The following is a 12,867-nucleotide window of genomic DNA, read 5'->3' as shown; positions in this document are numbered from 1 at the left end:
GCTGTGGCACCGCCCCCTTTTTGAATGTGAACTCTAGTCACCCAGTGACCAACTGTACCAGGTTTGAGGCATCTGCTATTAACAGTATAAGAGAATGGTAGCAGCTTAAATATTCCCTTTGAAAATCAAAAGGTGAATTTTGATTGGCTATGGAGGCTCCACCCACCTTCCAAAGTCTTAATCTCATTCACCCAGTGACCAACTGTGCAAAGTTTGGGAACTCTGCCATTAACGGTGTAAGAATGGCTGCAGTTTATATTTTCCCAGTAAAAGTTGTTTTTGGCTCCGCCCACTTTTTTTAACCTTGACACACAAACTCTCAATGACCAACTTTGTGAGCTTTCAGGTTCCTGGCATCAAAAATGTGTGAATGGAAGCAGTTTATCCACCAAGGAAATGTGATTGGCTGTATGTGGCCCCGCCCCTTTAGTGAATTTGGACCCCAGTCACACAATGACCGACTGTAGCAGATTTGAAGCCTCTGCCATTAACAGTGTGAAAATAGCAGCAGTTTAAATATTCCCCTTGAAAATCAATAGGTAAATTTTTATTGGCTGTTGTAGGCTCCACCTACTTCCTTGAATCTTAATCGCATTCACCCAGTGACCAACTGTGCCAAGTTTGAGACCCCTGTGATTAACAGTCTAAGAATGGCTGCAGTTTACATTTTCCCATTTAAAATGAATGGCTGAAATTTGATTGGCTGCTTTATACTCCGCCCACTTTTCCTGAATTTGTAACCTCAGTCACCAAGTGACCAACTGTGCCAAGTGTGGGGACTCTGGCTTGATTACTGTGAGAATGGCAGCCTTTTACATTTTTTCCATTGACATGAATGGGTGAAATCTGATTGGCTGTTTGTAGCTCTGCCCACGTGTGCAGGGGGGACGCGAGACCCCCAGAACATATCATCCCAGGTAGTAAGGGATCTGTATACCAAGTTTCATTAAAATCGGTCAAGACATTTTTGAGTGATCGCGGCACATACACATATACATACACACATACATACATCCGATTTTATATACCATATACCGTATTTTTCGCCGTATAAGACGCACTTTTTCTCCCCCAAAAATGGGGAGAAAAAGTCCCTGCGTCTTATACGGCAAAGGCAGGGAATCCCCAACTTAATAACGCCCGCCGTTCCAAACCGCCGACCTGCCGCCATGTTGGGGATTCCCTGCCTGCTTTCCCCATGCCTGCCCGAGTCTCCTGGCCCCCCCGGGTGGAAGTGTCAATAGCGGCGGCAACTTACCTTTGGCAGGCTCCCGCGCTGATCCTAGATCATTGCGCTGCCCCCCGCTAGCCTCCTCTGCCTCCCCCCTGCTTATCTGGCCCCCCCGGGTGAAGGAATAAGTAGCGGTAGCTTACCTCTGCAGTGCGACCGCGATGACTGCAGACATCCGTCTTCCAGGCACTTCTCGCTCTAGTGACCGGCTTGAAATGCGCGTCATCAGTTCAAGCCGGTCACTAGAGCGAGAAGTGCCTGGAAGACGGACGTCTGCAGTCATCGCGGGCGCACTGCGGAGGTAAGTTACCGCTACTTATTCCTTCACCCAGGGGGGGCTAGATAAGCAGGGGGGAGGCAGAGGAGGCTAGCGGGGGGCAGCGCAATGATCTAGGATCAGCGCGGGAGCCTGCCAAAGGTAAGTTGCCGCCGCTATTGACACTTCCATTGGGGGGGCCAGGAGACGCAGGCGGGAGGGAGGAAGGCTGGGGGGGGGGGGGGAAAGAGGACACATGGGGGGAAAATGAGGACATATGGGGGGCACAGGAGGACATATGGGCGGCACAGGAGCACACATATGGGGCACATTAGGGCACACAGGACACATGGGGGGCAAATGAGGACATATGGGGGGCACAGGAGCATACATATGGGGGCACATTAGGGCACAGGAGGACATGTAGGGGCACAGGAGCACACATGAGGACACACAGGAGGACACATTGGGGGGGGGGCACAGAAGTACACATGGGGGGCACATCAGACCACACAGGAGGACACATGGGGGGCACAGAAGGACACGTGGGGGGGGCACATGAGGACACAGGACACATGGGGGGGCACAGAAGGACACATGGGGGGCACATTAGGACACACAGGAGGACACATGGGAGGTACAGAAGGACACATGGGGGCACAGGAGGACACACAGAAGGACACATAAGGATATGGGGGGCACAGGAGCACACATGAGGACACACAAGGACATGTACAAGACGCTCCTGGAATATGGACGCACCAGGTTTAGTATTTTTTTTTTCCCCCTGGTTTTTGCCCTCTAAACCTGGGTGCGTCTTATATTCCGGAGCGTCTTATACGGCGCGAAATACGGTATAGATTAGGAAAATTGGGAGTATTCATGGGGTGGATGTTGGAAATGAGGAGCATAAATTGTCTGCTTTTGCTGATGATATTTTATTTTATATATCAGAGCCATTGGTGTCATTGCCTAATTTGATTAAGGAATTCGAAAGATGTGGTATCAATTCTAATTTTAAGTTTAATATGTCGAAATCTGAGGTGCTTAATGTCTCATTGAGTCCCTTGTTGTTGAACTGAATTAAAAGTAACTTTCCATTTCCCTTTAGAAGTGATGCCATTAAATACTTGGGAATAATGTTACCCAGTGATCTGTCCAGACTGTTTTCCCTTAATTGTTTCCTGTAACGATCGGTGTCAGCACGCAGAGAGAATCTGATTATTGGTGAGCAGTGGCGTAGCTACAAACCTCTGAGCCCCGATGCGGAATCTGGATGTGCCCCCCCCCCCACGGCAACAACAGCCCCCCTCCCCCGGCAACACCCGACGCACACACATATCCAAATCCCTATAGCCAGCTATAGGTCCCCCCAGTATAGGTAGCCAGGCATAGGTAAGCCAGTATAGTTGCCCCCGGTATAGGTTAGCCAGGTAGGTGCCTCCAGCATAAGTAGCCAGTATAGTTGCCCCCAGTATAGGTTAGATAGGCAGGCGCCGCCGGTATAGGTTAGATAGATAGGTGCCCCCAGTACAGGTTAGCTAGGTGGGTGACTCTAATATAGGTAGCCAGAATAGTTGTCCCCAGCATAGGTTAGATAGGTAGGTGCCCCCTGTCAGGAACCGGCCCGCGGCACGCCTGTGTATACGGTTCCCGACTGCGGGTTTGACCAGATTGAGAGGGGAAGCAGCCTTAGTCAAGCTAAAACAAGGCTGGGACCCCTCAGAACACCTCTCACTGCCACCACTAGCGGTTCGCTAGACACTTCCACTCTGCTGTCGAGTCCTCAGCGCGCACTCCGCGTTTTCGTATTTGGGTCAGCTTTGCGCTTAGGCCAAATACGGGAACGCCACGCACCCACACACACAGTTGCAATCTTACACTGTCGTGAAGCAAAGACCCACTAACAGTCGTTCCGAACGATACTGTTAGCCACTCTGCTGTCGCTACTCGCACTGGCGTTGTTCGTACGTTGGGTCAGCTGCGCGCTTAGGCCAACGTATGACAAACGCCCCCACACACAATGCAATTACAATTTCATACGGTAGTGTTGCCCAAGCGTACAATTAGGCATGAACTTATACACGGTTACACTTCAGTCTCTTCTAGGCTATGAGTGTTAGTTTAGTACGGCAGAAGTCAAACTTATTAAATAATTATTTAATATTCCAGAAAAACATAGAACAGTGCAGAACTTAATATATACAAAAAGATTACAAAGTAAAAATAGTTACAAAATTAAAGTTACAAAGATACAACACCAAGCAATTTGCTTACCAAAAATACAGGAATCCAGATAGAAGAACCTTGGACTTTTGTGGACGGACACAATTCTGGTTAGACCAGGAGTTCACTAGCTTGGGCCAGGAGACCGGCTGCCACTACCGTCAGAAGAGAACTGATTTGAGGTAGATGTCTCCTGGTTTTTATAATGAAATATTCGCCTCGAGGCTGTAAGCCTGTGTGGACGGGGGGAAGCTAGGTTTAATTACATCCTCAGTCATAATTGGATCTCCAGAGATCTAACATCCACCTGCGAAAAATGTACAATAGCCCACATACATGAAAAGCTTTCCCTAGTCCAAGTTACAGGTGACAACCCCATTGTTGACAGTACTTCCTAGCTGATCAAAGATAAGGAGGTTGCACCTCCACCAATAATTCAATTTCCACAGGTAGAAAATGGTATCAAAAGGACTTCACCCCTTCCATAATTTCCCGTAGGCTGTCAAATACATTTCAAACATTCAGGTGTCAGCTTCCCCCTGCCCCCAAGACTCTAGCAGGCTTGCCTTGTACAATGGGACAATGGCTGACACCAGACTCAAAAGCCATGCCGACCAGCCTATTCTTCCTCAATTGGCAGCTAATTAGCAGTAGACACAGTTTCCCCTGCTGGACAATGGGGCAGAGGTAATGGACATCTACATACCGAATTACATTAGACTTTAGTTTACTCTGGCCAGGTGACCAATTACACCCAAGCCCAATACACATCTGAGGTTTTACCCAGTAGACAGAAAAATGAAAATATTATCCTTACATCATAAGCACCCCAATATATTCCTGACACGCCCCCTCTTCCAGACGGCGCCGGCAAATGATTCTAACGAATCGTCCTGCCAAAGCCGACACTGATGGCCGGGCCTGGGGGGGTAATTCCTTAGCTCCAAGCTACAGGACTGGAAAGCTAGGTCAGGTTGCTGCAATGTGTCATTGCCCCTGACAACCTGACGTAACCAACCAGGGGAATGAGGGTCAGTGACAACCGTGAATTCGCGACCATAGAGACAGTGCTGCAGCTGGGGGAGGGTTCCAACCGTCGCTACACGCACTTTCTCTATAGTGGCAGGAGCTATCTCTCTGTCCCTTTGGGGAACGATTCTCTGCCGGGCTGCCTCCTCCACTTCGGACAGCTCCGAGGGAATAACTTCCCAGAACCCTCTCAGCCCGCCCCTCCCAGCTGGTGACCTGCTGGCTAGCCCCCTGAGCTCTTCCAGGCTGCTGTCAAATCGAACAGCCCCAGAGAGCTCAGTGCTGCTTGTCACACATTGCAGGAAGGCTGCAGACGGAGAGGCCCCTGGGCCCTCAGAGCCAGGTTCCGAAGTGGATGTGGCTGACCCAGCAGCATTTGCCACTTCGGTGGACAGTCCCTGTGCTGTAGACTCGCTAGCGCTGCGAGTTACCACGGCAGCCGAGGGAGCGCCCACCTTACACATATCATAAACCACATCACCTTTGGTCTTGAAACCATCTGAAGGGGAAGGATCTGGCCTGGTGCCATCTGCCCCTTCAGTGGACAGTCCACCTGCTGCAGCCCAGCGAGCGCCGCTGGTTCCTCCTGCAGCTGACGGAGTGTCCACATGACACACAGCATTATCAGCCCTACATTTATTGTCATTTGGGACATCACATAAAACATCAACATTATCTGTATCTTTACACACATTGCTACTCAGCACTTCACAAGTAGCATCAACAGTTCTTGCATCGATCGCCTCGATAGTCCGTGCGTCATAAATGACATTATCAATTTCTGCATTCTTTGTATCAACATGTCCCACTCCAGGCCTAGGCACTGGAGACTCACTAGGGCTGGCTCCTAGCACACAGTCCATAGCCCCTGGGGCCTCACCAGCACTCCCCATTTGCACAGCATTATCAGACAGTACCTTGCAAGAGTCCTGAACTTCTGCTGGGGATGCAGGCTCCACGGGGGTTGGATTAGGCTCATACCGGGCCACTAACCGTCCCAGGTCAGTACCCAGCAACACGTTGGTGGGGATTTTGTCGGTTACCCCAACTTCTTTCAATCCGCTGCCGGCCCCCCAATCCAGGTGGACCAAGGCGGTGGGTATGGCTGGGGTGACACCCCCAATTCCTCTGACAGCAATCATTTTCCCAGGTATGTACTGCTCTGGGTTCACAAGCTGGGGATGTATGAGAGTCACTTCTGCTCCAGTGTCTCTCAGCCCAGTGGCAACTGTACCCCCAACCGAGACAAGCTGCAGATTCTCTGCATAGCCAGTGGCATTCCTGGTAGCACACAAAGCCGTTGGGACTTCACTGGGGTTTGAGGCCTCACTGGATTTTGGGGCCTCCCTCTTCCTCTCTGGGCAAGTCATGCTGATATGACCCACCCTGTCACATACAAAGCATTTCCGAGTGTCAGTGGTTGGTTGCCTGAATCCAGGAGACAGCGGTGCTTGCCTCCTCTGGGTGCTGGGTGAAACAGGTTTAGCCATCTGTTCTCCTCTCCAGCTGGGCGTAGTAGTCCTCCGGGACTCAGGTGCTCTATGGGCGGTGTAGGCATCGGCCATTTCCGCAGCCTCATCCACTGTCTTTGGTTCTCGATCCAGCACAAACAGCCGGACCTCAACAGGACAGGTGTGTAGGAACTGGTCTTTTATCATCAGCTCCTGCAGGGCATCCAAGGTTTTAACTGACAGTCCTTTTAGCCACTGCTGGAAGGCAGTGCGCAGGTTGCAAGCATGATCCAGGTAGCTGTCATTAGGACCTCGCTGCACTGTCCTGAAACGTTTTCGATAAACCTCTGGCGTGAGGTGGTATCGTGCAATGATGGCTTTCTTAATTGCCTCAAAGTCTGTTTCTTCCTCCTGGGGGAGACTCACAAACGCCTCCAGGGCCTTGCCTCTCAGCCCTGGTGTGAGGTATCTTGCCCACTGCTCACGGGGCACCCCATACTGCCGACAAGTCCTTTCAAACCCCTGTAGGAAAGTGTCTATGTCAGAATCCTTGTCCATAGCGGGGAACTTATCCAGGGGGATTCTGTGGACTCGCTCACCTTCGCGTTCTGCGGGTCCAGCAGACCGGTTCTGCTGCTGAAGTTTAGCCAGCTCCAGCTGGTGTTGCCGTTCAGCACTTTCCCTCTCGGCCTGGTGTCGCCGTTCAGCTCTTCCTTCCTCTGCCTGTCGGTGCAGTAGGATCAGCTTTAGGCGCAGTTCAGGATCAGCCGAGTTCAGTAGCTGTAGATCTGCTTCCAGAGATGGCGTCTCCCTGTTTGGTGGATCATCCAGGACATCGTCTCCACTTGCATTCCGTGGCGGGAGCGATTCCTCCTCTGGCGTGTCGTGAGCTGCATCCGCTGACGTTGAAGCACGGGCTTGCTCTGCCTCATCATGCTCCTCGAGGGCACGAACCAACTGCTCCTTAGTCTGGCCGCTCACCGTCTCGATGCCTTTGTGCTCACACAGGTGGAGTAGCATCTCTTTATTTTTCCTTGCATAGCTGGATGCTTTCTGAGCCATCGTGTTGCAAAAAAAAAAGAAAAAGAAAAAAGGGGGGAAGGGAAAGCAAATACCCAGTGTGTATCTTTGAACAAAAAAAAACGTATATAGATTCTGCACTTAGTAGACTTCTGTAGGCTAGTTGCTTCTAGCAAGCTTCCAGCCTTTAGTACTCAGAATAGCGAGCTAAACTGCGTACTAATGTACCAAACGATGCCACCACTGCCAGCCAATTATGTCAGGAACCGGCCCGCGGCACGCCTGCGTATACGGTTCCCGACTGCGGGTTTGACCAGATTGAGAGGGGAAGCAGCCTTAGTCAAGCTAAAACAAGGCTGGGACCCCTCAGAACACCTCTCACTGCCACCACTAGCGGTTCGCTAGACACTTCCACTCTGCTGTTGAGTCCTCAGCGCGCACTCCGTGTTTTCGTATTTGGGTCAGCTTTGCGCTTAGGCCAAATACGGGAACGCCACGCACCCACACACACACACAGTTGCAATCTTGCACTGTCGTGAAGCAAAGACCCACTAACCGTCGTTCCGAACGATACTGTTAGCCACTCTGCTGTCGCTACTCGCACTGGCGTTGTTCGTACGTTGGGTCAGCTGCGCGCTTAGGCCAACGTATGACAAACGCCCCCACACACAATGCAATTACAATTTCATACGGTAGTGTTGCTCAAGCGTACAATTAGGCATGAACTTATACACGGTTACACTTCAGTCTCTTCTAGGCTATGAGTGTTAGTTTAGTACGGCAGAAGTCAAACTTATTAAATAATAATTTAATATTCCAGAAAAACATAGAACAGTGCAGAACTTAATATATACAAAAAGATTACAAAAAACAAAGTAAAAATAGTTACAAAATTAAAGTTACAAAGATACAACACCAAGCAATTTGCTTACCAAAAATACAGGAATCCAGATAGAAGAACCTTGGACTTTTGTGGACGGACACAATTCTGGTTAGACCAGGAGTTCACTAGCTTGGGCCAGGAGACCGGCTGCCACTACCGTCAGAAGAGAACTGATTTGAGGTAGATGTCCCCTGGTTTTTATAATGAAATATTCGCCTCGAGGCTGTAAGCCTGTGTGGACGGGGGGAAGCTAGGTTTAATTACATCCTCAGTCATAATTGGATCTCCAGAGATCTAACATCCACCTGCGAAAAATGTACAATAGCCCACATACATGAAAAGCTTTCCCTAGTCCAAGTTACAGGTGACAACCCCATTGTTGACAGTACTTCCTAGCTGATCAAAGATAAGGAGGTTGCACCTCCACCAATAATTCAATTTCCACAGGTAGAAAATGGTATCAAAAGGACTTCACCCCTTCCATAATTTCCCGTAGGCTGTCTAATACATTTCAAACATTCAGGTGTCAGCTTCCCCCTGCCCCCAAGACTCTAGCAGGCTTGCCTTGTACAATGGGACAATGGCTGACACCAGACTCAAAAGCCATGCTGACCAGCCTATTCTTCCTCAATTGGCAGCTAATTAGCAGTAGACACAGTTTCCCCTGCTGGACAATGGGGCAGAGGTAATGGACATCTACATACCGAATTACATTAGACTTTAGTTTACTCTGGCCAGGTGACCAATTACACCCAAGCCCAATACACATCTGAGGTTTTACCCAGTAGACAGAAAAATGAAAATATTATCCTTACATCATAAGCACCCCAATATATTCCTGACACCCCCAGTATAGGTTAGGTAGCTGCCCCCCAGGATAGATTAGGTAGCTTTCCCCCAGGATAGGTTAGATTAGGTAGCTGCCCCCAGGATAGGTTAGATTAGGTAGCTGCCCCCAGGATAGGTTAGAGTAGGTAGCTGCCCCCTAGGATAGGTTAGAGTAGGTAGCTGCCCCCCATTATAGATTAGGTAGCTGCCCCCCAGGATAGGTTAGATTAGGTAGCTGCCCCCCAGGATAGGTTAGATTAGGTAGCTGCCCCCCCAGATAGGTTAGGTGGGTAGCTGCCCCCCAGGATAGGTTAGGTAGGTAGCTGCCCCCCCCCCAGGATAGGTTAGGTAGGTAGCTGCCCCCCCCCCCCCAGGACAGGTTAGGTAGGTAGCTGTCCCCCCAGGACAGGTTAGGTAGGTAGCTGCCCCCCCAGGATAGGTTAGGTAGGTAGCTGCCCCCCAGGATAAAGTAGGTAGCTGCCCCCCAGGATAGGTTAGATTAGGTAGCTGCCCCCCCAGGATAGGTAGGTAGCTGCCCCCCAGGATTAGGTAGGTAGGTAGGTAGGTAGGTAGGTCCCCCCCATAATGAAGGGGGGAGCCGCAACTGCGGGGAGAGCAGCCCGACCTCTCCCTCCCTTCCTCTCCCCGCCCCCCCCCCCCCCCCTTCAAATGCAGAGTGCGCGGCGCACGGAAGCGCTGTAGGCAGAACTCACCTCCGTCCCTGCGCCGCTGGTCTCCTCTCCTCCCGCTCTGTATAGATGTTGTTACACACTGCTTCCTGTTTAGCCGGAATCAGCGGCGCTTGGAACACAGGGACGGAGGTGAGTTTCAGCCTACAGCGCTTTCGTGCGCGTCACTCTGCATCTGAAGGGGGGGGGGGGGGGCGGGGAGAGGAAGGGAGGGAGAGGTCGGGCTGCTCTCCCCGCAGCTGCGGCTTCCCCCTTCCTAATAGCGTGCACGGCGCACGGGCCGCACTCAGTCCTGGCCGCACTACAAAAGACATGGCCCCCCCGGGCCCCTCCCCCGCCTCTTCAGGAGCCGGGCCCAGTCGCGCATGCGACCGCTGCGACCTCTATTGCTACGCCCCTGTTGGTGAGGTCCTTGGTCTCTACACCCTGGAACTAGTCTGATGTATAACAGAATGATAACACAAGTTCCCTAGTCTTGGGTGTGAGGTCCGTGGTCTCTACACCCTGGAACTAGTCTGAAGTATAACAGAATGATAACAATAGTAGTAATCTGGCTCAGTGTGAATTCCCAGGTCCTCCTGGTTCAAACACACTGTTGGATCTGACTAAGGTCTGAGTGCTTCCACGTAGTGTTCGCAACGGCAGACAACTTGTGAGTGGCCAGCAGTAACTATATATAGAGCAGAGCTCTCTGGCGCCACCCCTAAGTGATGAACCAATGGTTACCAGCTCTGAGGTCAGCTGACCGGCCTGGTCAGCTGATCCCTCCTTGGCCATCATAAAAATTCTGCCTCTCAGCGCGCGCGCGTATTCATGAACCTATGTGCACTAACAGACTCAGCCACACTAGATGCACGCTGCTGCGTGCAACCCGCCGTGCTGGACGCGGAACCAGCCGCCTTGCTGTCCATACATGCAGCGGCTTTTCCACGTTCTTTCAGATTATCAGAAGCACGCTTCCGCGTGCAAACCGCTGCGCCGGACGCGGAATCAGCCACCTTGCTATCAGCACACGCGGCGGCTTTTCCGCGTTCTCTCACAGAAACCCCCCCCCCCCCCCCCCCGAGGAGTGGACTCCAGAGTCCAGACAGTTCCCACCAGGCTTTCCAGGATGCAAATTATGGAATTTCATTCTTTAATTCCTCTGCGTGCATACGACAGTCTGGCACCCAAGTTCTCTCCTCTATGCCATACCCCTTTCAGTGAACCAAATACTGCACGGAGTTCTGCACAAGCCGTGAGTCCAGAATCTTCTCAATTTCATACATACAGGTTGGTCATCAATCAACACGGGGGGGGGGGGGGGCGGAATCCACGTGCACTGCTGGCTTGAGCAAAGACAAATGAAATGATCTCACACCTCGCATGCTGGTAGGGAGGTCAATGGCATAAGTGACATTATTGATTTTCTTGGTCACTGGAAAAGGACCCACAAATCTGGGACCTAACTTGGGGGACAGTTGCTTTAAGGCCAAATGTCGTGTGGACACCCAGACCAAGTCTCCTGGAAGAAACTCCCATTCTATGGAACGTTTCTTGTCAGCCTGTTTCTTCTGGTTCTGAAAAGCCTTCCTCAGATTTTGTTTAACCATTCCCCAAATCTGCTTCAAAGACCTCTGCCAATTCTCCAGGGCTGGAAACGGAGTAGAAGCCACTGGCAATGGGGTGAACTTAGGTAACCTTCCCGTCACCACCTGAAATGGGGAAAATCCTGAGGAAGAACTCTTCAGATTGTTGTGTGCAAATTCTGCAAACGGCAAGAATTTGACCCAGTCGGCCTGTGCATCGGCCACATAACACCTCAGAAACTGTTCCAGGGACTGATTGGTTCTTTCGGTCTGGCCATTGGTCTGTGGGTGGTAGCCTGATGAAAAAGAAAGCTCCATGTCTAACTGATGGCAGAATGCCCTCCAAAACGTGGAAACAAATTGCTCTCCCCGATCTGACACTATATTTTCCGGAATGCCATGTAGGCGGAAAATATACTGGATGAAGAGATCGGCCAATTCCTGGGCCGAGGGGAGTCCTTTCAGGGGGACAAAATGGGCCATCTTACTGAATCGATCGACTACCACCCAAATGACCGTCATGCCCTCAGACCTGGGGAGTTCGCCCACAAAAACCATGGACAAATGGGTCCATGGCTCACTCGGAACTGGTAAAGGCTGTAACGTTCCAACAGGTGCCTGACGGGAGGGTTTGCTTCTAGCACACACTGCACATTCTCTCACATACTCCTTGCAGTCTGTTGCCAATGACGGCCACGAAGCACATCTCGCAATGAGATCCTGAGTTCTGGTGGCCCCAGGATGCCCAGCATTTTTGTGAGAATGGAACAGCTGCAATATTTGTAGGCGAAAAGGCAATGGTACAAACATGACCCCCTCAGGCTTCCCCTCTGGTACATCTTGTTGGAACGGACCCAACGTGACCGTCCAGTCTTTCCAGGTCTCAGTGGCTGCCAGAACCATTTTCTGAGGGACAATGGTCTCTGGGTCTGAGGGCTGTGCTGTCTCGGGCTCAAAACACCTGGATAAGGCATCAGCCTTGATGTTCTTACTACCAGGGGTATACGTGATTACAAATCTGAATCTTGAGAAAAATAATGACCCCCGGGCCTGTCGGCGGCTAAGTCTCTTAGCGCCCTCAATGTACTCCAAATTTTTGTGGTCAGTGTAAACAGTAATGGTATGTTCTGCTCCTTCTAGCCAATGTCGCCATTCCTCAAAGGCCAATTTGATGGCTAGAAGTTCCCTATTGCCTATATCGTAGTTTTTCTCTGCGGGTGAAAACCTACGGGACAAATAGGCACAAGGATGCAGTTGTCCCTGTAAACCAGAACGCTGAGACAGCACAGCCCCTACCCCTACCTCTGAGGCATTTACCTGCACGATAAAGGGAAAGGTGACGTCAATATGTCTCAGTATGGGTGCAGAACAGAACAGTTTCTTCAGAGTGGAAAAAGCAGCATGGGCCTCAGGGGACCAGTGGTGAGTATCTGCCCCTTTCTTGGTGAGACTGGTGAGAGGCGAAATCACAGTGGAGTACCCCTTTATGAACCTCCTGTAGTAGTTGGCGAACCCCAGGAATCTCTGGAGAGCCTTCAGTCCCACAGGCTGAGGCCACTCCAAAACAGCTGAGACTTTTCCAGGGTCCATAGAGAGGCCAGAGGTCGAAATTATGTACCCCAGAAAGGCGACAGAGGTCACTTCGAAAGTGCACTTCTCAAATTTAGCGTACAGCATATTTTGTCT

This window comes from Hyperolius riggenbachi, chromosome 1 (assembly GCF_040937935.1).
Source record: "Hyperolius riggenbachi isolate aHypRig1 chromosome 1, aHypRig1.pri, whole genome shotgun sequence".
NCBI lineage: Eukaryota > Metazoa > Chordata > Amphibia > Anura > Hyperoliidae > Hyperolius > Hyperolius riggenbachi.
Note: the sequence above shows the minus strand (reverse complement) of the source record.